This window comes from Lepisosteus oculatus, chromosome 23 (genome assembly GCF_040954835.1).
Source record: "Lepisosteus oculatus isolate fLepOcu1 chromosome 23, fLepOcu1.hap2, whole genome shotgun sequence".
Taxonomy (NCBI): Eukaryota; Metazoa; Chordata; class Actinopteri; order Semionotiformes; family Lepisosteidae; genus Lepisosteus; species Lepisosteus oculatus.
In genome coordinates this window covers 12,907,622-12,930,012 of record NC_090718.1, presented here as the reverse complement: position 1 = coordinate 12,930,012, position 22,391 = coordinate 12,907,622, and the positions used below count along the sequence as shown (strand labels likewise).

Below are 22,391 nucleotides of genomic sequence, written 5' to 3'. Positions count from 1 at the left end.
AGGAGGCTCCATGAATCATCTGGGAGCAGGGAGGCTTCTGGAGAGATCGAGTAGTGTCACTGAGGTGCAAGGAGGGTCTCGAAGAGCATCGGCCTTGGTCGTTGCCGTGTCGGCCTGCCAGTTAGGCAAAAGAAGGAGGTAGAGTGGGTCTGGTCACACGAGACTGGCTGAGTCGAGGGCGTTCCACTGCTGCTCCCTCCCTGAAAGGGACTAGCCAGAGGGTGAGAGCTCGAGGGGAAGCTCACTGAGCTTGGGAAACCACGAGTGAAGGGCTCGGCATGCGAGGAACCTAACATGATCTCGGAGGAGATCGGAGAGGACGGAGACGTAGGCGAATTGTAGACTCTGGGCCCGTGAGTCCACGAGCTGGGGGGCCCAGGCATCTTGGCGTAGGTGTATGTGCTCCATGTGTCCTGTTTGGCCCGATGAGGCGGGCCTTGATCATCACCACTCTTGGAGGGTGTGTCTGGAGTGTCGGGGGGTATACCTGTTGGTGCCAGCTCCTATCGCGTGACAACGCACGCCTCTTTGAAACTTTCTCTGAGTTGGTTCTTCCTCCCTGCTGCTTTCAACCGCTCCCAGAGTCTCGCCTGAGCCTCTCGCAGTCTCTGTGGGATATGATTTGACTCTGGAGCTCATCCTGCACTATTACAGTGTAAAGCACTTTGACACAAACTAAAGGAAATGTGAAAGGATGTCACGGGGAAGTGTATTTTAAAAAGTTATTTACACAAAGGGTTGTGGGAGAAGGCGCCACAGCCATCTTGTTAAAACCAACAGCCTTTGTTCTTTTGAGCAGTGGCATCAAATTGATACCAGTAACCAAAAAGGCTACATGTATCCAATACTGTCCTCTCATTTGAACCTTCTCATGTTCTTGTAATTATTTAAATGAACACATCACTGGCATGACTGATAAGGTAGTAAACTGAGTGCGTGATAAACGTTTACGGATGAAAAATCTGACTTCTTTGCACAGCGATAAGGTAAATCAGGTTCTAGAACAGTACGTGTCCTGCCGAGAACTTTAGACCACACAGCTTGCTTACGTATTTAAAGATTTTGAAACTTGTAACTCATGGGAGATTCTGAAAACATGTTCGATTTTTTTTCCACGTTTTCACGCGGAGCCAAGAAAAAAAAACCCGCCTCGCACCGGCAGTCTGGAACCACGCCCACTCGAATGACATCTCTCGCAGGCCACGCCCCGCACACCTGTCCGCCAGGTTCTGCGAGAGAGAAGGGAGCTGGGTGAGTTTGTTCCGTGTTTTTTAGGTTTGTCTTCCTTTTCCTTTATTTTAAGGTAGATAAAATTGAACTTCTATACTTTTGTAGTCTAAACGTCGCAGAAGAAAGGGGGTAAAACATTATTTTCGTTGGGAACTAAATAGCGTCTTTATAAAACGCTCCTCTCGTTTTTAACAAGCCGCTTGTGTTACACTGATAACGCGTGTATTTCTTTTACACAGACCAAAAGCGCTGTTGTAGCAGTAAATGCACGGTTGTATTGGCAGAATGAAAACGTCGCTTTTCCGTATGTTTCGTTATCCTAATCTTTATCAAAAACTTCTACTCACAAAATTGAGCGTGTGCAATTATCCAAACCCGAAAATAGCCTACATAGAATTGTCAAGTTTTTTGCAGGGTATGTTAGGTGATTGTGTGCTTATATTCGTGGTCCAAAGAATACTTCTTAGTCTAAATGGTCTTTAACTTTTCAATTCCGCTGTTTGTTTCAATTCATTTTTTCATGTTCGGGCAGGGCACGCTTCGCACTAAATGGAGTATAAATGCAAGTATAAATATTTCGTTAATTCCTTTACACGTATCTTATTGAGATATATTTTGCGCTTTCTGTCGTGGTGAAAACCGCTGTTTGTTTCTAAGAAACCTTGCTTGAAATTATCTTTTAAATGTGCTCTTGTGTTTTCCAGTTTGGTGCCTTCGGGCAGGACAAGCTTGGCTCAGCTGCTGGAATTATCTATGGAAGTATAAACTTTTTTTTCGTTTTATTCGTATCATACTGGAGTACACTATATACTGCACCTAACGAAAACTATTGTTGGAAAACGAGGCGATACTACCATCTCCACAGCAGATATTGTTCCGATGTTATTCGACTGTAGACCTGCTTTTTATTGTGTAAGTGTAAATCATATAAAACAGATTTAGAATGTGGTCGTTTAATCTAATCGATATACTTGTAGCTGTGTTGATTGTATTGTGCCGTCGGTATTTTGCACACTTTAAATGCAAATCCGAGCACAGGAACATTTCCCGTTACACCAGGCTAAGCGCTTTATTCCAGCTTTGAATCTTTTTAAACGGTTTCGTCTTCTGAACGTGTCAGTCAATACAGAAGCTTGATCTAACACGGATTTCTGTTGTTTTGCAGGAAATGCAACAAAGTTCCAGTCTTCATTCTGGTCGCTGCCTCGACAGATCCCTTGGGGAAACAGTAACGTGTCGTATGTTTCTGTGCTTTTCTGTGTACTGTAGTTGCGTGCAAATCTTTTCGTACAATGTTTACTTGTAAAAGCATGTAGCCTTAATGTATCCGTGCTTTGACACTTTGTAATTTAAATGCATGTTACTTTTCACTTTAAATCCTGTGCATCTGTAATGGAATGCGTGATTTTGTATGCAACTTTCGCTCAATAAATTGTTGATTGGAGTTTGATGTGTTTTGTTGTCTCTGTTCTCATGCAGATTTCTGTACACCCTTGGTCCTGAAAAACCCCGGTGTTGGTGAGTTTTTTGGCGGAGAGACTTTACCAACAGTTTCCGAGAAGCAATGCGAAGGGCTGTTTTTTCCTTGTTGTCACTGACCGCAAGGGGACACCCTATCGCTTTGTGACTTGGAAACTGCAGAGGCTACCCCCTTGTTAAGTCTGTCCAGATTTTCCCGCCAAAAAACTTAGTATATACCGGGGCTCTTGCAGGGCGTGGTCTCTCCCATTAATCAAATCCAGCCCCGTCTACTCCTCTTTTTGGAGAGAGGGGCTGGGTGATTGACTGCAGCTCTAGCCAAGCCCACTCACTCCCAGCAGCAGGGGAAGGCAGGTTGGTGATGGCCTAGGTCCCTGCAGAGAGGCAGGTCTCCTGGTGTGGACTTAGAAGTCTGTTGGTTGCAAGCTGTGACTGATAGGCTGAGTCCGCCCTGGGTGCCTCCTCTCTCTCGGGCCAAAGCCACCTCCAGCCCGCCTTCCTCTCAGCTGGGAGTGAGGGGGCTTGGCTAGAGCTTCCCTCCCTTCTCCTCCCCTAGGGGCTGTACCTCGGCTCCCTCCTAGGGACCCTAACCCCCCAGAGACTATCTAAAAAGGCGGGAAAATCTGGAGCGACTTAAAAAGGGGGTAGCCCCCGCAGTTTCCAAGTCACGATGCGATAGGGTGTCCCCTTGCGGCCGTGGCGCAAAGGACAAAACAACCCATCGCATCGCTTCTCGGAAACTGATTGCTCTCTCCAGATTTTGCAGCCAAAAACTTACAGCAATGAGACACCAGCCCCGAGCAAACCCTTCCAACACACCTTGAAAAATAGCAGACAATTCAGAAAATGCAAATCAACGGTTTTTATTTCACAATGCACAGCACATACAGTAGCAGCAGTCAACAGCGTGACGTTGTTCAGCTACGTTCCCTATTAAGAGCAAGATACAACACTGAATCGGTACATGACAGGCACTGTTGTCAAAAATAACATTCAAGGAAAAGCACACATTGTCAAGAATAACTTGCCAACGCACGACGAGTTGCTGGAGTGGATACGATTTCGACTGAGCGCTGAGGATCAGGAGCCGCAGAACTGAAGACAAAAGAAAAAACACCAAGTTAACACAATACGGGCTTTGTAGAATGGATTCACTTGATGTGCTAAATAAAAGTGAAACTTTTAAACATGGTGCTTGAATAAAGATAAATACAAACACGATGAAAAGCAATGAGAAAACAACAAAATACATGAGAAAGCAAAGATAGATCCCTGTCCCGCCGCTCCAAAAAACTCCAGAATTTACGTTCAGCCACATAAGAATTCAATTCCATTGAAGAACCAGCCTCTTAAGAGTTTGCTTTTCCATTCAACAAAAGCACAACGAAACGAAAAGCAGCAATGTAGTTAATATATGCCTGTTCCGGGCAAGAATGTGTGAAAAAGCAGGCAAAACGTGTCGTCTTAACAAGTTACACAAATATTAATAGAATAGCGGAAGGTAGGAATAAACCTTACCGTTAAAAAACACTTTTTCATAACTGGTATCCCGTTCTTGAAATCCTTTTGGCACCTGGAGAAATGAAAAGCTAACGAAATAGTCAGTTTAATCTTGACAATTTTTGTTATAACGAAAAACGTTCTTATAGCCCCAATCCGCAAAAGGACATTACACAGCTAAGGACTTTAAAAAGCAAATATTTGAAGAAAAACTACAGCCTCCAAGAGATACCATATTTTAAAAACAAGTTGAATGAAAGTTCAATGCATGATAGTATAAGATACTTTATACAAACTTTTCAAACTTCCAGAGCACGCCCAAACGGACAGAACACTCATTTCGGCGTCCTAAAACACAAAGAAAAGAGAAAAACAAATACAATTAACAACAGTAGCAACAACAAAATACTTTCATCTTGATTTCCCCAAAGTGAAATTTGATTTTTTGCACTTAAAATCCGAAAATTCGAAATAAAACGCAAACGCACCTCGAGCCGCCCCAGCTCGTCCCGCCGCCATCTTGCCGAGCGCACCTGTGGAACAGGTGGACGGGGCGTGTCCGCTGAGGAAGGTCACTCTGGAGGCGGGCTCCGGTCCTGACGGACAGCTGCGGATTCTGTTACAAGGGCTTCAACACTGACGTTACTGGAGATACATAGAAACTTCAACTCACCAGATCATACATAAAGTATATAACGGCTAAGAATTTTCCGACGGCCTAGTACAGCGACATTCCCCAACGAGGTTTGTCGGGGTCGTTTAGCTTGCGGCCAGCTGACCGAATCAAGAGGAATGTGCTGGATAGGGACCCCTGCCGCTCCTAGTTAGGACTGCACCTCTCTTTCACTGCTAGTGCCACACCCGTCCTGCAGGTGTCTCAGTGGTATAAGGGGCTGCTTTTTAGAATTCAGTTCATTACTATTCATTCATAAAGGACTTAAACCCCCCGTTTTCCCTGTTTTGGAGGGCCCCGAAAATGGAACCCCCCAAAACGGCCGGCGTGGTAGAGAACAGCCACCTACACAAACTCACCCCGACAGCACGAGAGCTACACCCGGGGCTTAGATCTCACACTGACGGGGAGGCTCGGGGCTCGTCTTTAACTCCCCAGCGTCTCTGGGAGTCGATCCAATTGTCTGGACTTTAGAAAGTGCCCGATGGGTTAGCCCACGGAGCCACCAGGCCGGCCACGCTAAAGACCGGCCATGTGACTCTCTTATTCAGTCTTAAGCCAAGTCACACTTCCGAGACGAGGCGGTTCAAGCCTTAAGGCTAATGAGACGCCGTTGTAATGTATTTTTCTAGCCTTTTTGTGCAACTGGTCACGACTTGCTTATCTTTTCTAATAATAGTGAAAAACAAAGTATCACAATGTGCAGTAGAGTTGGAGGAGCCTGTATGTCGTGTGTCAGACGTGAAGCCTGACAGGTTAAGATGTTGATGTTTCTTTTATTCTTTTAACAATACGTCTGAAATGATTCTAAAAACAACTGTTTTCTAAAACAAATGAGCGATTTAATTCATCTAAATGTTTTATACCCCAGCTGGTGTTTGGGTAGAGTAGCCCTTTAGTTCCTTTATACTAATAGTTGTCACAACATGATCCATTTATGTTTCCATGGGGTTTTGACAAGGTTCCATATACTGTATTATATACGTTTAGTCTCTCAGAGGAAAGACGGAAAAATCAAAAGCGATGCCAATAAATACAATGGGAACGAGTGTATGGATTGAAAACAGAATAGGATATCATAAGTAGTTTTGCAATCAGTGGAGCATCATGTCTCTCCTTATTACTTTTAGAGATGCTATATGCTCTCATCTGATATGCTAGAAGAAAGTTACTTTAGTAAAGTGCAAGGAGTTCAGGTGGTGAACTAGTGGAAGCAGTGTGTGGCAGGTATCCGGGTGTTTCATATTAATTCAAAACTGAAATCTCTAAGAGAGATTTTGCAAATTCATTTTCATGAATGAAGTCATCACAATTCTACATAATGTCATACACTGTGCACACAGGTTATGCAGTGAAAGGTGGGGGTACCACTGTCAATGAGTGATGTACAGTACAGTAATCACAGGTGAGACTGGCTGTCAGACAGCAGCAGTAAAATACTTATTCGATGATTCAAAGCTAAAAGACGGGAATTATGAAACACTGTTTCTGGCGCAAGGTTGACGCTAATTTCTAACCTTTTACTATGCATGTTCTGAATCCCTTTGGGTGAATTAATTATCTGTAAATTGAGTTGAAAACAATTCGTAAATGTCAAGTTAAAGTTTCACGGTTACTTCATCAGCGGCTCAGCTAAAAGTATGGAGTGGGATTGTACTCCAAATGACTCGTCTTTGAAAGACTGTGTGTTCAGAGCGGAGACGGCCAACTCCAGGATCCAGTCCGTGTTTTAGTTATTTCCAACTAATTACAAGTCAGGTGTGATTAATCTTGTATCAGCCTTCAATTGGTCTCCATTAAAACCGGTTCTGGCAGCTGTATTGAGCCTTTGCCTTTAAGTAGCGGCTTTGCGCCCATTGCAATGTTTCGTTTAATCTGGGCAGCAGAATTTCGGATGAAGTTTCTCTGTGTTCGCACAGGATCAGTTCAAAATTAAATCGGAGCTTGAGTAATTAAAATAGCGAGTTTGTCGTGTCCACTAACTGGATTTTTACGAAACGCCTTCTAGCTGTCCAATAACCATTTAATTAAAGCTAAACCATCAACTCTCGTAAATCGAAAAGGGTGGAATGCAAAATCTTTTGTTCCTATTTAATCCTGCCACCTACATTTGTAATGCTTTGTCAGGTCCGTTACTCGTGTTTCGACAGGCCTCTTATTTAATGCAGTTTCTCCTCTCCAGCTCCCCAGCCTTCCTGTCCTCCACAACCGCCTGATGGCCGAAGCGCAGAGCTCCGGTGTAGCGTGAAACTGGGTGAGCGGCGAATTCGAAGGTGAGAGAATCCGACCGGTCTGCACTTTGCTTATCGAGTGTTGCTTTCATGATTAAGACCCCCCCCACTTAATGTGGTGCTCAATTTATCGAGGTCAAGGAGTGAGGCCGAAACGTGACTAAGATATGGGAACGCGAAACGCTTTTTCTCCAGCAGTTGATCCCGGAGAGCAGCCGGACTCACCTCGCGGTCCCAGGTTACCCACCGTCTCTCCGGCTGTGTCCTGAAAAGAAGCGCTTCCTCTCCCGGGGCTCCAGACTGCGGACCGCCTCTGCGATCTTCAGTAGCCGGCCGGGTTACACCTGGACTGTTTCGTGTTTTTTTTTTTTCTCAAACTCATGGTACTTGAATTAATTCCTGTATGAATTTCAGGGTTGGATCCGGGTACCTGTAGCGGGGTAACATTCGTGGAGACTAGCTCGTTGTAGAAGAGCGTACTCGAGTTTCCCTTGCTCTTACAGGCTGCCTCTCCGTCCTGAATTTAGGGTGCTTTTGTTTTCCGCTGTAGTAGTTTCTAAACACGCTTCTTTCCTGTAACTTGGCTTTGAAACTCCGTCTGTCGCTTCTATGAACCCACAAATGTTTTGTGATCATAAAATGATCTTGCATATTAACTTAAGTATACTCTTAATCCTGCAGCCCTCTCTTGGTAAATACTGGTGCTGGCAATAATAATCTGGTGTAGCAGCACTTGCCTTGAGCTAGGCTGTAGGTAGATCCAGCTCCATGTGGAAATGAGGGAAGGACTTGGAGACTCCATTGTTAATTGCAAAGTGCTTTGCTTGGAAATGGTTATCAAGAATTTGGGAGAAGGAAAACAAGTAAGGGGTTCTTAATGTGCTTTCCTCAAGCTGAACATACCATGAGAGAAATTCACAGTACTGTAGGAACAGGTCAGACTGTCCTCTGCAGGAGCATTATATGGTTAATCATGAGCCTATTGGGTACTGTAACATCCCCCACAATGTGCTGTGCATCACTACTGCTCTGAACGCTGTTCTACACTTCAGACATCTTGTGAACAGATTCAAGAATGGAAGCATTTGACACTTGTTTGTGATTAAGATGTTTATATGCTGAAAACAGAAAAAGTGTATAAAGTAATAAAATGATCACTGTATTGTTTTCCTAACAACTCAATCTTTTCTGTATAAATGTTTGACAAAATCAATCCCCTGAAAAGAAAACATAACTCCCTCTTAATGATGAAAGAAGCTCCTGTTAAGAGTGACCACTTATCCAGGTGAAGCTGTAGAATGTGTTGACTGTCCAGGTGTCCTCATGATCCTCCCAGCTCAGGGACTCAGGGGAAAGGCCTGTGATCGTCGGCACTGCTGAGAATTGAAAAATACTATCAATTTTCCATTAATAAATATAAAAACATGTTTCACCATGTGACAAGTCTACTTGGAACATAACTGCTATGTAACCATTTTGTGTCCATTTAATGAATTTAAATTGATACTGAAAATTATGAGCCTAAAACTCAGTCTGTTTCTCACAAGTAAAGGTTAACCACCTGCCTGACATCAGTCTGTATTACTCAGATCATTACTGGGCTTCACCAGGCTGGTTGTTCACTGACCCAGAGCACCTGTAGTCTATTGTATTCAATACATACAGACACACACGTTTAACTACAGATACTAATATAATTCTCAGAGATCAAAACAAGTATTGACAGGTTTTCTGAGAAATGGGGTTGCAGCAGCAGGGAGGGAAAGTTACAGAAGAAATTATAATCACTATAAAGCCTACTGATTAATCATTATCTATGATGAATTATATTGCTTTTGATAAAAGCATGTTATGAGCTCAAATGACTGTGATAAAACAAATTGCCAGACAAATGTAATTAAAGCAGTCTAAAATAACAGTACACATGCTAGTGATGGATTTCTGTTCCGATAAAGTGGCCCCCAACTCAAACAATTGAAATTCATAACATGCTTTTGTCTGGCTGCATAAGTAAGGTTGGAATTAACTTGCATAGTGCAGAAGTCAAGGAGCGTGTAAAACTACCTGTTGGAAATACTGAACCCAGATAAAACTGCGAGAGGATGAGTGGCAGTGTCCTGTCTGAGCCCTGCATAACCCAGGATATACAGTGTAATATACCTCAGGAGTTAAGAAATGTACTTTGTAAACTGGAAAATATTATATCCACACACAAAGTAGATATGACAGAAAAACAGAACATGCTTTTTCATAACATGGCAGGAAGCCAGTAAAGCAAATTCACCACACCCCCAAAAGGAGAGGGCAATTGTCTTGCACATCAAGAGCTCATAATTTAACATCTATGACAATAATACAGTGCAGCAAAGGTACAATACTATGGTACTAAACAACATGTTAACAACATTGTTGAATCAGAACTCAATCCTGTATCATAAGATTAAAAACAGACAATTACTAGTAAATAGTGTAAAACAACAACATAGGATCTTTATTTTCAAACAATCTCTTCCTTATTCAACAATTGGATGTCTTTAGGTATAAATGAAGTAAATGCTCTCTTAGTCTTTATACAGGGGATCTGGTGCCTCCTTCTGGAGTCTAGGGGATTATATTCTAAAACGAATGGATGAGAGGGGTCATCTAAGATTTTATGTGTAAACATATTAATATGTTGCTCCATAAGATGATATGGAGTCCAAGGATTCACCCATAATCTTACCACTAGTCCTGATCACTTTGTTCAAGTTGTTTTTGTTCTACAAAGATAAGACATCTCCCCAGCTCTGAATACAAAAAGTTATGATGCCCTGAACAAAACTCTTACAGAAAAGTGTCAGCATTGTGCTTTCAATATTAAAACTCCTTAAGCTCCTCTTAAAAAAAATACATCCTTTGCTGCACCTTTAAATACCCTGCCTCTGTATTGGCCCTCCAAATTACTTTACAATCAATAAGAGGGCCAAGGAATTTATATACATTTATCTTTCACTATCTGTTCCATTCACAGTTACAGAGTTCAGAGGAGAGGAACATTTCTTTCTAAAATTAATAATCATTTCCTTTGTTTTGTGTTTAAAAACAGGGGATTCTGACACCAATTAGAAAAAGGATTTACTGTACAGTATCTCTAGTATGAAAATGCATTTGTCAGCGTTCAAAAGTCCAATCAAGGAGACATAGCTGATAAGCAAACAGTTGTCATAGTGGCTTATACCATCATCAGTGTACAGTGTGAAAAGCAATGGGGACAACACACAGCCTTGGGGTCACATTAATATGGTCATTAATATCCTAACAGTCTGCACAATCAAACCAACCTGCAAATCCTGGATACTTTCATGATCCCACACATGTACAACTCTTGTCTTGGCTTTCACTGTTTTTAAAGTCTGTCAGTACAATGGTAATAAGTCAACAGATCAGGTCATCCTATAAGATCTTTATAGGCATTCTTAATGTTTTCATAGCAGAGATCTAAAGTTCTAGAACCTTTTGTGTAGCCTTTTAAATATTGATAATAATTAGTCTTAAGCAAACAGCCATTAAAATCTCCCAAACTAATTTTGGGGCATCAGGTGATAACTATGAATTAAATAACTATAAATAATTTCAGAGCCAGTTTCATATTTTGCTTTAGAAGGAATATACACAAGAGCTACAAACACCTGCCCAGACTCCCATGGCAGGTACCTAGGTTTTAAAGAATCAGATGAGGAGCTCCAGGTCTGGTGACGTTAATTTGATATTTTACTATCTACGAGTCTCTTGCTTATTTCTTTACCTTTTCTGTTTCCAAAACATTCTCTTCTTGTCCTTTTTCAAATGGAAAATCACATACTCACCGAATACAGTCAGATGTAGTTTGTGTGCAGCTTGACTTCAGTAAGCACTGTACTTTCTACTCTCTGCCATCTCTGGGTTTGATTTATATGGCCAGCAGGTAGGAGCACACCTGTGTCTTGTTCCACTAGTGACGTCATTGCGGCGATCTATGTTGCATTACCTCTGTTCTGCTATCTGTGGTCAAAAGTCTCAGTGAAATGTATGACACTCTTTCTGATGTGCCTCCAATTCAGTACTGTGCCTCTAGCAGCATCACAAAAGTTATAAAAACAGAACTTCATAGTTCAGAACAAAGTAATGTGAAACTAAAAACATAAAAAGCTTACCTTACTTGGACAAAGGTGTTACAGTCCTGAATATCAAGAACAATCACACAATCTACCAGTTAAGCAGCTGGACAGAGTTACAGCTAGAGAATGCAGCCCATGTCCAACCATGCTGGAGAAGGACGGTGGCACACGTGATCATGTCAGAGACAGGTAAAGAAGAGGAAAAAGCTGTAATTTTACAAAGTGCCTTACATTAGACAAGTGGCTTTGTGCAAAAGAAGCTGGACTATAGAACACAGGGTGAGTGCCAGCAGAGCAGAGATTCTCTTACCTGCATTGTGGCAGCTGTGTCCTCAAATGAGCTCAGTGTGCCGGATATCTCCTCAACTTATCGACCAATAAATACAGCTCTTCACTATATGAGAAACTGACCATTGTGTACGAAGAAGTCATCTAGCATTGCCACCTGCTATGTGGAAAACAATATAATTGGCTGCTCAGCTCCTTATGACTGGCCAATAGGAATTTAAAAGATGCCTCCTCTTATCCACCAATAGAAACAGCTCTTCACTATATGAGCAACTGACCAATAGGAAATGTAGGTACTCCAGCTCCTCCACCAGATAACAATAGAGCTTGTCTCTGGTTTCTGAGCTTTGTTCAATAGAAACTCTTCACTTCATCAGTCAGGCAGCATATCTGAAAAAAAAACAGCCTTGTAGATTGATGTTATATTAAGCAAGTCTGAACCTACTCAGGACTGGTACAGAAACTGAAAATCTAGGCTATTATTGCAAGTGATGTTTGAGGTAGGAGAGACCTGTTGGCCGTGCTCTTTATGAGGTCCATAACAATTAAAGTGTAGGAGTATAAAATCCTGGAGTCCTGACTAAATTGTACTCTAGTCTAATGTTAATATTTCCCATTCATTTAATTTTTCATTTCTCTAGATAAGCAACAGTATTGCTACCTTGTAGACCGATCTCATATTAAGCAAGTTTGAACCTACTCAGGACTGGTACAGAACCTGAAAATCCAGTTCACCATTATAAGTCGTGTGTGGAGTTGGAGAGACCCATCAGTGGTGCTCTTTCATCTTACCCCCTGTTCAGTCATCTGGGTCCAAAATGATTCAAGTGTACGTAGGTGTGTTAACCCTATAGTCATGGCTTAATTTCAGTCTAGACTAACTTCTAGTGCTTGCTAAAGTTTCCCATTCATTTATTTAACTTCTCACTTCTCTACCTGGTAGAGATCTGTTGGTGTGTCTCACCAGGTACTGCTGCATTTCCATGACAGATAACATGGAACCCTGCTACTCTGAAAAACACTGATCTGCAAGGACGTAGTCAATGAAACGACTACAGTGGGATAGAACCCTTCAATCCATGAGTTTGAGACTTTTAGGTCCTGAAATGCTGAGGTACAGCTCTGGTCTGGAGCTCCTTCCAAGAAATGTCTGCTTTTGTGACACTAATGCAAGCTTTGTGAAATCCCTTGAATTCAGTTAGGCAACAGTTACATTACAATAGTTCCTCCTGTTCAGGTGCATTTTCCAAGCATTTTTCACTTCCAAAACAGGACAAATCCCATTTTTTTCCCTTTACAAGATAATCAATATCATAGGCTCTTGAGATACTGTCCTCTGCGTTCTGTTCTCCACAGATTTTCTGCTTCCTCCTTCCCTTCTCTCCACAGACCCCTGGGGATTTAGCTCTCCCTAATAATGGACGGGGCCAGGCTACCTGCTCCCTTGACGTCTTTGAACACTCCCGTGTTCCTCACTCTCCACAGGGCGTCCTTTCCACTTGCAACAGAGCTCGCTGTATCACCTGCAAGTACACAGCCACCACCACACTCATTCAAGGCCCCTCAGGACAATTCCGGATCACCCAGACAGCATCTTGTACCTCCAGCAGCCTTATTCACTGGATCTCTTGCAGTAAATGCCCAGCCATCTACATTGGGGAAACAGGAAGGAGACTCGGAGACCGCTTCAGAGAACACGTCAGGGCTGTGAAGATTAAAGATCTCTCCAAGCCCATTGTTTCTCATTTCACCTCTGACGGCCACGACCACACTAATCTCTCCGTCTGTGTTCTCAAAGACGGTTTTCCGAACTCATACATCAGAAAGACCACCGAAACTAAAATTATTCTGCAGTTAGGATCACACATTCTCCCTTCCCTTAACGACAGACTACTGTTCTTTTAAATTTTCTCCATTCATTGGAAGTTTCATTTCACACCTCTCTGCACCCATTCTGACTTCACACCTCTTGATTGGCCTCTCTTTCTGTCCCCTGCTCCCGCCTCTCACTCCTCCTCCCTCCCAACCTTTGTTCTCCCGCTACTTTACCTTTGCCTACTGCCCTGTCTCTCTCACACCTGAAGAAGGCTCCACGGCCGAAACGTTGTGTTCTCTTTCTTCTTTTTTTCAGCATGGAATAAACCTATTACTTGTTCCTTTGCAGCCTACGCATGCTGACGCAGCTACCCACCTGTCCTTTCCACTGTTCACTCTCAGAGGAGAGTGTGTGTAAAGAATGAAAAAGTGTGGGAAGAAGTTCCCCAGCAGGCTCTGAGGGGCGTGTCTGGAGCATCACATAAGACTGTTGGTGCCCACACCTGTTGGTGTCACACACCTTTTTGCAATCAGCCAGCTTTCGTTGAGTTAGTTCCTCCTCTGTGTTGGTCTCAACAGCTTCCAGAGTCTCCACCTGAGCCTCTCGCAGTATCTGTGAGCCTTGCATGGAATACCATTTGACTCTGCTCCTGACCTTTTTAGGAAACTGAGGGTGAGAATTTTGAATTTATTTGGATATAATGCATACTTCAGTACAGCGCACAAGTGCTAAAAATGATGCTAATAACCTAAGTACTTCCTGTTCATGCAGTTAACCAGGTAAGTCATTTAGGTTGCAGTGAAACAGTGTGAACCAAGGGAGACATGAAACCATGTTGTGGGGAAGTGTATTGAAATGCTGCCTACACAAAGAGTTGTGGGAGAATGGCATAGATAACTCATCCATTGTCTTGAAACCAGCAGCCTGTCTTCTTGTGAGCAATTGCTGGTTCAAATCAACCTCACACCAGTAACCAAAGGGGCTACATGGATCAAAAACTGTCCTCACCTTTGAATCTTGTCATGTTCTTGTAACGTCTTAAATGAACACATCAGCAGCATGATTAATAAAAAGTACAATGGCTGTACATTGAGTGTAAACGTTTATAGATGAAAATGTTGACTTCTCGGTGCAATGTTAAGATAAATCAGGTAATAGAACTGTAGGTGTCCTACTAAGAACGTTAGACCCCACAGCTTGCTTTCATATTTCAAAATTATTTCATTCGCATTCCTGCGGCCCTCAAATACTAATAAGGATTAGATGTACTGATTGATTATCCTAATGGTCATGGACTAAAAAGGATTTTGAAAGGTGTGACTCATGGGGGATTCTGAAAACATGTTCGATTACTCCCACACGTGTTGGAAAAGCTAAGAAAAAAAAGCTGCCTGCCCCGTCACTCTGTAACCACGCCCACTCGAATGACATCTCTCGCAGGCCACGCCCCGCACACCTGTCCGCCAGGTTCTGCGAGAGAGAAGGGAGCTGGGTGAGTTTGTTCCGTGTTTTTTAGGTTTGTCTTCCTTTTCCTTTATTTTAAGGTAGATAAAATTGAACTTTTGTAGTCTAAACGTTGCAGAAGAAAGGGGGTAAAACATTATTTTCGTTGGGAACTAAATAGCGTCTTTATAAAACGCTCCTCTCGTTTTTAACAAGCCGCTTGTGTTACACAGATAACGCGTGTATTTCTTTTACACCGACCAAAAGCGCTGTTGTAGCAGTAAATGCACGGTTGTATTGGCAGAATGAAAACGTCGCTTTTCCGTATGTTTCGTTATCCTAATCTTTATCAAAAACTTCTACTCACAAAATTGAGCGTGTGCAATTATCCAAACCCGAAAATAGCCTACCTAGAATTGTAAAGTTTTTTCTAGGGTATTGTGTGCTTATATTCGTGGTACAAATTTCGCTTGAAAAGAATACTTCTTAGTCTAAATGGTCTTTAACGTCTCAATTCCGCTGTTTTTTTTCAGTTCATTTTTTCATGTTCGGGCAGGGCACGCTTCGCACTAAATGGAGTATAAATGCAAGTATAAATATTTCGTTAATTCCTTTACACGTATCTTATTGAAATATATATTGCGCTTTCTGTCGTGGTGAAAACGGCTGTTTGCTTCTCAGAAACCTTGCTTTAAATTAACTTCTAAATGTGCTCTTGTGTTTTCCAGTTTGGTGCCTTCGGGCAGGACAAGCTTGGCTCAGCTGCTGGAATTATCTATGTAAGTATAAACCTTTTTATTCGTTTTATTCGTATCATACTGGAGTACACTATATACTGCACCTAACGAAAACTATTGTTGGAAAACGAGGCGGTACTAGCATATCTCCACAGCAGATTTTGTTCCGATGTTACCCGACTGTAGACTTACTTTTTATTGTTGCTAATCAAAATGGAAATCATAAAAGAGCATTAGAATGTGGTAGTTTCCATCTAATCGATATACTTGTAGCTGTGTTGATTGTATTGTGCCGTCGGTATTTTGCACACTTTAAATGCAAATCCGAGCACAGGAACATTTCCCGTTACACCAGGCTAAGCGCTTTATTCCAGTGGTAATTGTTTTTAAACTGTTTCGTCTTCTGAACGTGTCAGTCAATACAGAAGCTTGATCTAACACGGATTTCTGCTGTTTTGCAGGAAATGCAACAAAGTTCCAGTCTTCATTCTGGTCGCTGCCTCGACAGATCCCTTGGAGAAACAGTAACAGTATGTTTCTGTGCTTTTCCGTGTACTGTAGCTGAGTGCCAATGTTTTCGTACAATGTTTACTTGTAAACGCATGTAGCGTTAATGTATCCGTGCTTTGACACTTTGTAATGTATATGCATGTTGCTTTTCACTTTAAATCCTGTGCATCTGTAATGGAATGCGTGATTTTGTATGCAACTTTCGCTCAATAAATTGTTGATTGGAGTTTGATGTGTTTTGTTGTCTCTGTTCTCATGCAGATTTCTGTACACCCTTGGTCCTGAAAAAGCCCGGTGTTGGTGAGTTTTTTGGCGGAGAGACTTTACTAACAGTTTCCGAGAAGCGATGCGAAGGGCTGTTTTTTCCTTGTTGTCACTGACCGCAAGGGGACACCCTATCGCTTTGTGACTTGGAAACTGCAGAGGCTACCCCCTTGTTAAGTCTGTCCAGATTTTCCCGCCAAAAAACTTAGTATATACCGGGGCTCTTGCAGGGCGTGGTCTCCTCCCATCAATCAAACCCAGCCCCGGCTACTCCTCTTTTTGGAGAGACGGGCTGGGTGATTGACTGCAGCTCTAGCCAAGCCCACTCACTCCCAGCAGCAGAGGAAGGCAGGTTGGTGATGGCCTAGGTCCCTGCAGAGAGGCAGGGCTCCTGGTGTGGACTTAGAAGTCTGTTGGTTGCAAGCTGTGACTGATAGGCTGAGTCCGCCCTGGGTGCCTCCTCTCTCTCGGGCCAAAGCCACCTCCAGCCCGTCTTCCTCTCAGCTGGGAGTGAGGGGGCTTGGCTAGAGCTTCCCTCCCTTCTCCTCCCCTAGGGGCTGTACCTCGGCTCCCTCCTAGGGACCCTAACCCCCCAGAGACTATCTAAAAAGGCGGGAAAATCTGGAGCGACTTAAAAAGGGGGTAGCCCCCGCAGTTTCCAAGTCACGATGCGATAGGGTGTCCCCTTGCGGCCGTGGCGCAAAGGACAAAACAACCCATCGCATCGCTTCTCGGAAACTGCTCTCTCCAGATTTTGCAGCCAAAAACTTACAGCAGTGAGACACCAGCCCAGAGCAAACCCTTCCAACACACCTTGAAAAAATAGCAGACAATTCAGAAAATGCAAATCAACGGTTTTTATTTCACAATGCACAGCACATACAGTAGCAGCAGTCAACAGGGAACAGTTTAACAACATAACGCCATTAAGAGCACGATACAACACTGAATCGGTACATGACAGGCACTGATGTCAAAAATAACATTCAAGGAAAAGCACACATTGTCAAGAATAACTTGCCAACGCACGACGAGTTGCTGGAGTGGACACGATTTCGACTGAGCGCTGAGGATCAGGAGCCGCAGAACTGAAGACAAAAGAAAAAACACCAAGTTAACAAAATACGGGCTTTGCAGAATGGATTCACTTGATGTGCTAAATAAAAGTGAAACTTTTAAACATGGTGCTTGAATAAAGATAAATACAAACACGATGAAAAGCAATGAGAAAACAAAGATAGATCCCTGTCCCGCCGCTCCAAAAAACTCCAGAACATACGTTCAGCCACATAAGAATTCAATTCCATTGAAGAACCAGCCTCTTAAGAGTTTGCTTTTCCATTCAACAAAAGCACAACGAAACGAAAAGCAGAAATGTAGTTAATATATGCCTGTTCCGGGCAAGAATGTGTGAAAAAGCAGGCAAATCGTGTCAAGTTACACAAATATTAACAGAATAGCGGAAGGTAGGAATAAAACTTACCGTTAAAAAACACTTTTTCATAACTGGTATCCCGTTCTTGAAATCCTTTTGGCACCTGGAGAAATGAAAAGCTAACGAATTAGTCCGTTTCATCTTGACAATTTTTGTTATTTTTTTTGTTATAACGAAAAACGTTCTTATACCCCAATCCGCAAAAGGACATTACACAGCTAAGGACTTTAAAAAGCAAATATTTGAAGACAAACTACAGCCCCAGACACCTAGAAATACCATATTTTAAAAACATACAATGAAAGTACAATGAATGATAGTATAAGAAACTTTATACAAACTTTTCAAACTTCCAGAGCACGCCCAAACGGACAGGGCACTCATTTCGGCGTCCTAAAACACAAAAAAAAAGAGAAAAACAAATACAATTAACAACAAAATACTTTCATCTTGATTTCCCAAAACTTAAATTTAATTTTTGCACTTAAAATCAGAAAATTCGAAATAAAACGCAAACGCACCTCGAGCAGCAGCAGCTCGTCCCGCCGCCATCTTGCCGAGCGCACCTGTGGAACAGGTGGACGGGGCGTGTCCGCTGAGGAAGGTCACTCTGGAGGCGGGCTCCGGTCCTGACGGACAGCTGCGGATTCTGTTACGAGGGCTTCAACACTGACGTTACTGGAGAGACATAGAAACTTCAGCTCACCAAATCATACATAAAGTATATATTGGCTAAGAATTTTCGGACGACCTAGTACAGCGACATTCCCCCAACGAGGTTTGTCGGGGTCGTTTAGCTTGCGGCCAGCTGACCGAATCAAGATAAATGTGCTGGATAGGGACCCCTGCCGCTCCTAGTTAGGACTGCACCTCTCTTTCACTGCTAGTGCCACACCCGTCCTGCAGGTGTCTCAGTGGTATAAGGGGCTGCTTTTTAGAATTCAGTTCATTACTATTCATTCATAAAGGACTTAAACCCCCCATTTTCCCTGTTTTGGAGGGCCCCGAAAATGGAACCCCCCAAAACGGCCGGCGTGGTAGAGAACAGCCACCTACACAAACTCACCCCGACAGCACGAGAGCTACACCCGGGGCTTAGATCTCAGACTGACGGGGAGGCTCGGGGCTCGTCTTTAACTCCCCAGCGTCTCTGGGAGTCGATCCAATTGTCTGGACTTTAGAAAGTGCCCGATGGGTTAGCCCACGGAGCCACCAGGCCGGCCACGCTGAAGACCGCCCATGTGACTCTCTTATTCAGTCTTAAGCCAAGTCACACTTCCGAGACGAGGCGGTTCAAGCCTTAAGGCTAATGAGACGCCGTTGTAATGTATTTTTCTAGCCTTTTTGTGCAACTGGTCACGACTTGCTTATCTTTTCTAATAATAGTGAAAAACAAAGTATCACAATGTGCAGTAGAGTTGGAGGAGCCTGTATGTCGTGTGTCAGACGAGAAGCCTGACAGGTTAAGATGTTGATGTTTCTTTTATTCTTTTAACAATACGTCTGAAATGATTCTAAAACAACTGTTTTCTAAAACAAACGAGCGATTCAATTAATCTAAATGTTTTATACCCCAGCTGGTGTTTGGGTAGAGTAGCCCTTTAGTTCCTTTATACTAATAGTTGTCACAACATGATCCATTTATATTTCCACGGGCTTTTGACAAGGTTCCGTATACTGTATTATATACGTTTAGTGTCATACACCGTACACACAGGTTATGCAGTGAAAGGTGGGGGTACCACTGTCAATGAGTGATGTACAGTACAGTAATCACAGGTGAGACTGGCTGTCAGACAGCAGCAGTAAAATTCGTACTCCATTATTCAAAGCTACTGTAAAAGACGGGAATTATGAAACTGTTTCTGGCGCAAGGTTGACGCTAATTTCTAACCTTTTACTATTCATGTTCTGAATCCCTTTGGGTGAATTAATTATCTGTAAATTGAGTTGAAATCAATTCGTCAATGTCAAGTTAAAGTTTCACGGTTACTTCATCAGCGGCTCATTTAAAAGTATGGAGTGGGATTGTACTCCAAATGACTCGTCTTTGAAAGACTGTGTGTTCAGAGCGGAGACGGCCAACTCCAGGATCCAGTCCGTGTTTTAGTTATTTCCAACTAATTAAAAGTCAGGTGTGATTAATCTTGTATCAGCCTTCAATTGGTCTCCATTAAAACTGGTTCTGGCACCTGTGTTGCGTCTTTGTATTTAAGTAGCGGCTTTGCGCCCATTGCAAGGTTGACGTTAATATCTGACCTTTTACTATTCATGATTTGAATCCCTAGGGATGAATGAAGAATAAGTTTATCTGATCACATCTTCCATACAAAAATATGGATAAAGACGTTTTTAAAACACGGATATGTGTTAAATTATTTTATATGAAAATAAAAATATTTTAAAATACTTCCGAGGTCCGCCTGTGTGAGACAGTAAGAGTTTCCAAAGTTGTTTTGCAGATCTGTCATGAGCTACCTAGGTCAACGTAGTACATAGTGCTACCTGTTTTTTTTCACATTTCCGAATTTGATATTGAATTTGAAAAAAAAAGATATTACAACAACGAACACAGGAAGTTAATAATTCTGATATTTTTTAAAAATGTGGGTCGAAAGACGGGTCGAATCTTTAAATGGCCCTTGATTTGCATATTTAAAACGGACAAAATGTGAAACTGATTACTTCTTCAGATTACAAAAAATACTGACACGGCTGGGAAAAAACGTGCTCGTTAAAGCCTTTTTTAAGAACATGCAACTGTTCGCTAATGTTCGCTTTTTAAGGCTAAACCCGCACCTCTTGTGATTACAGTATGATATTGGGAGTCCAACTTAATTTTCCTGTTCACACAAAGGCACAGAAAATACTGGTAATAAATGTAAAAGCTACCGTCCCCCCGGCAAACAGAGAAACAAAATTGCAGATATTCTTATCCTCGCATCCAGTAATTTAGTTCTTGAACTTCCAGTGGGGTTAGAGCGGGCACAGTCGCCGGACAAGGATCACTCGAGAAAGAAGGCGCTAACTAATCAGACCTGTTCGTTACTCAGACGCCGTTGTAGGGGGGGGGGCAGAGTGACCTCACACCCCCGAATAAATAAGGCGCTGTATCTCGGAAAGAAAAGCAGCACAAACGCACCTTACAAAGTCACACACCGGCACAAACGCAGCACTAACGAACGCGGTGGGTTTCGTTGTGTGTCGATTTGTAGGGGGGCATCTTCACGGAGCTTTTTCAGCGTATTTTTGAATGCAGAGTGTTTCGGTAAATGTGTAACCAATAAGAATACAATTACTTTACACGCAGGAATAATTGTGGGCTCATTCTTTCTAGTACACACACCATAACTTCGTTTTTTAGACTGCATCATCTCGTGAAGCGATAAAACTAACAATACATTTCCGCATAAAGGTTTTAACAATTTTGAAACCCCTTGTAGTTCCGAATAAAGTGGCAAGTTAAAACAGGTTTTAAATAATTCCCCGAATGCGTGCTCGTCTCGATAAGGTTTCCAGATAAGGACCACGGGACTTTGTGAATCCCAGAGAAGTGCTTTTTGTCCCCCATTTCATGTTCTTTTATTTTAGGACTGAGTTCTAGTTAATGTATAGGTCTAAATCTAGTTTCCCGGAGGAAAATACTGTACGTAGGCCAGGTGGTAACCTACTCCCCTGGCTATCTAACGGCTACATTACTGTACTAGCTGGAGAACGAACTAGTTAACTCATTATTGTAGCTAAACAATATTATCCCGAACAAGACCTACAGTATGGAGGATAATAGCTATTCATAACAACTAGTTTCATTATACACGAGTCATCAAAAATGTGAAAAAAACCTTGATACTTTTTTTTTGCGCTAATTGAGGCAGTAAGTCGTTTTTTCACTTTGAAATTTAAATGGCAAGCCACAAAAGAGACTTCGTATTTGTCTGTGAACCGATGATTCACCTGCAAGCAAACTGCGTTTTTTTCTATGTTCATTACTAACGTACTGTAGCTCTCAAAGGTCCAAAACTCTTAAGGCGTGAGATATGCGGTTGAAAATTGCGATCGCATGCTAGTTGTGTTTCTGGTTTCTTTTATTCTCGAACGAACGGTTAATTAACGGAATTCACGCGAGTCTTGACAGCAAGTTTAACGTTTTACAATCGTTACTTCGCTTTTTCAAACTCGACCTTATGCAAATGGGGGAGATTCGCTCCCAATGAGACTTAACGTACCATCGCGGCAGCCGGCTGGCAAATCAGCCTGTGGTCCGCTCCTCTCCGAAACAGTGTCTCATCATGGATCTCTGTGAACAGGTTATCGGCGCTCACACGGTACTCTGGGCAGGCGTCCCCCCTGGCCTCTATCCAATTGCGGGGAAACCCCGAGTTTTGTTCACAAGCTTTTGCCCGCCCGCCGCCGTGCTGCTGATCAGGTGTGTTGATTGATGGGATCCGATCATTCCGATCAAGTCTCGCGGCCCTGGTGTCTCGGCCAGTTCGCAGTCTGAGACGAACACAAATTTTCCTAATCTTCAGAATGCAAATGACAAACAAGGGAACAGACCCTTGTATACGTTAATAATAATAATAATAATTGCTTACACTTATATAGCGCTTTTCTGGACACTCCACTCAAAGCACTTTACAGGTAATGGG

General features: G+C 42.6%; 4 long non-coding RNA genes across 5 annotated transcripts; 3 read left to right on the top strand and 1 right to left on the bottom strand.

Moving 5' to 3' along the window:
* Nucleotides 1-2,661, top strand: LOC138224744 (uncharacterized). Its single transcript, XR_011183165.1, has 3 exons — nt 1-1,251; nt 1,935-2,142; nt 2,396-2,661. It is a non-coding gene; the product is annotated as an uncharacterized lncRNA (long non-coding RNA).
* An 895-nt stretch (nt 2,662-3,556) lies between these two features.
* LOC107075616 (uncharacterized) lies at nt 3,557-22,255 on the bottom strand. Of its 2 annotated transcripts, none has more exons than XR_011183113.1 (5): nt 21,969-22,255; nt 4,698-4,854; nt 4,506-4,557; nt 4,228-4,282; nt 3,557-3,804 (listed from the first exon to the last, which is right to left on the bottom strand). It is a non-coding gene; the product is annotated as an uncharacterized lncRNA (long non-coding RNA). The 2 variants fall into 2 exon arrangements; XR_001477121.2 differs by lacking the exons at nt 3,557-3,804; nt 4,228-4,282; nt 4,506-4,557; nt 4,698-4,854 and adding exons at nt 17,150-17,395; nt 17,791-17,845; nt 18,084-18,135; nt 18,264-18,420.
* LOC107075622 (uncharacterized) lies at nt 6,764-8,623 on the top strand. The gene is made up of 2 exons (XR_001477135.2): nt 6,764-7,155; nt 7,312-8,623. It is a non-coding gene; the product is annotated as an uncharacterized lncRNA (long non-coding RNA).
* Nucleotides 14,759-16,257, top strand: LOC138224876 (uncharacterized). Its single transcript, XR_011183335.1, has 4 exons — nt 14,759-14,845; nt 15,330-15,382; nt 15,525-15,575; nt 15,995-16,257. It is a non-coding gene; the product is annotated as an uncharacterized lncRNA (long non-coding RNA).
* Nucleotides 22,256-22,391: the final 136 nt, after the last annotated feature.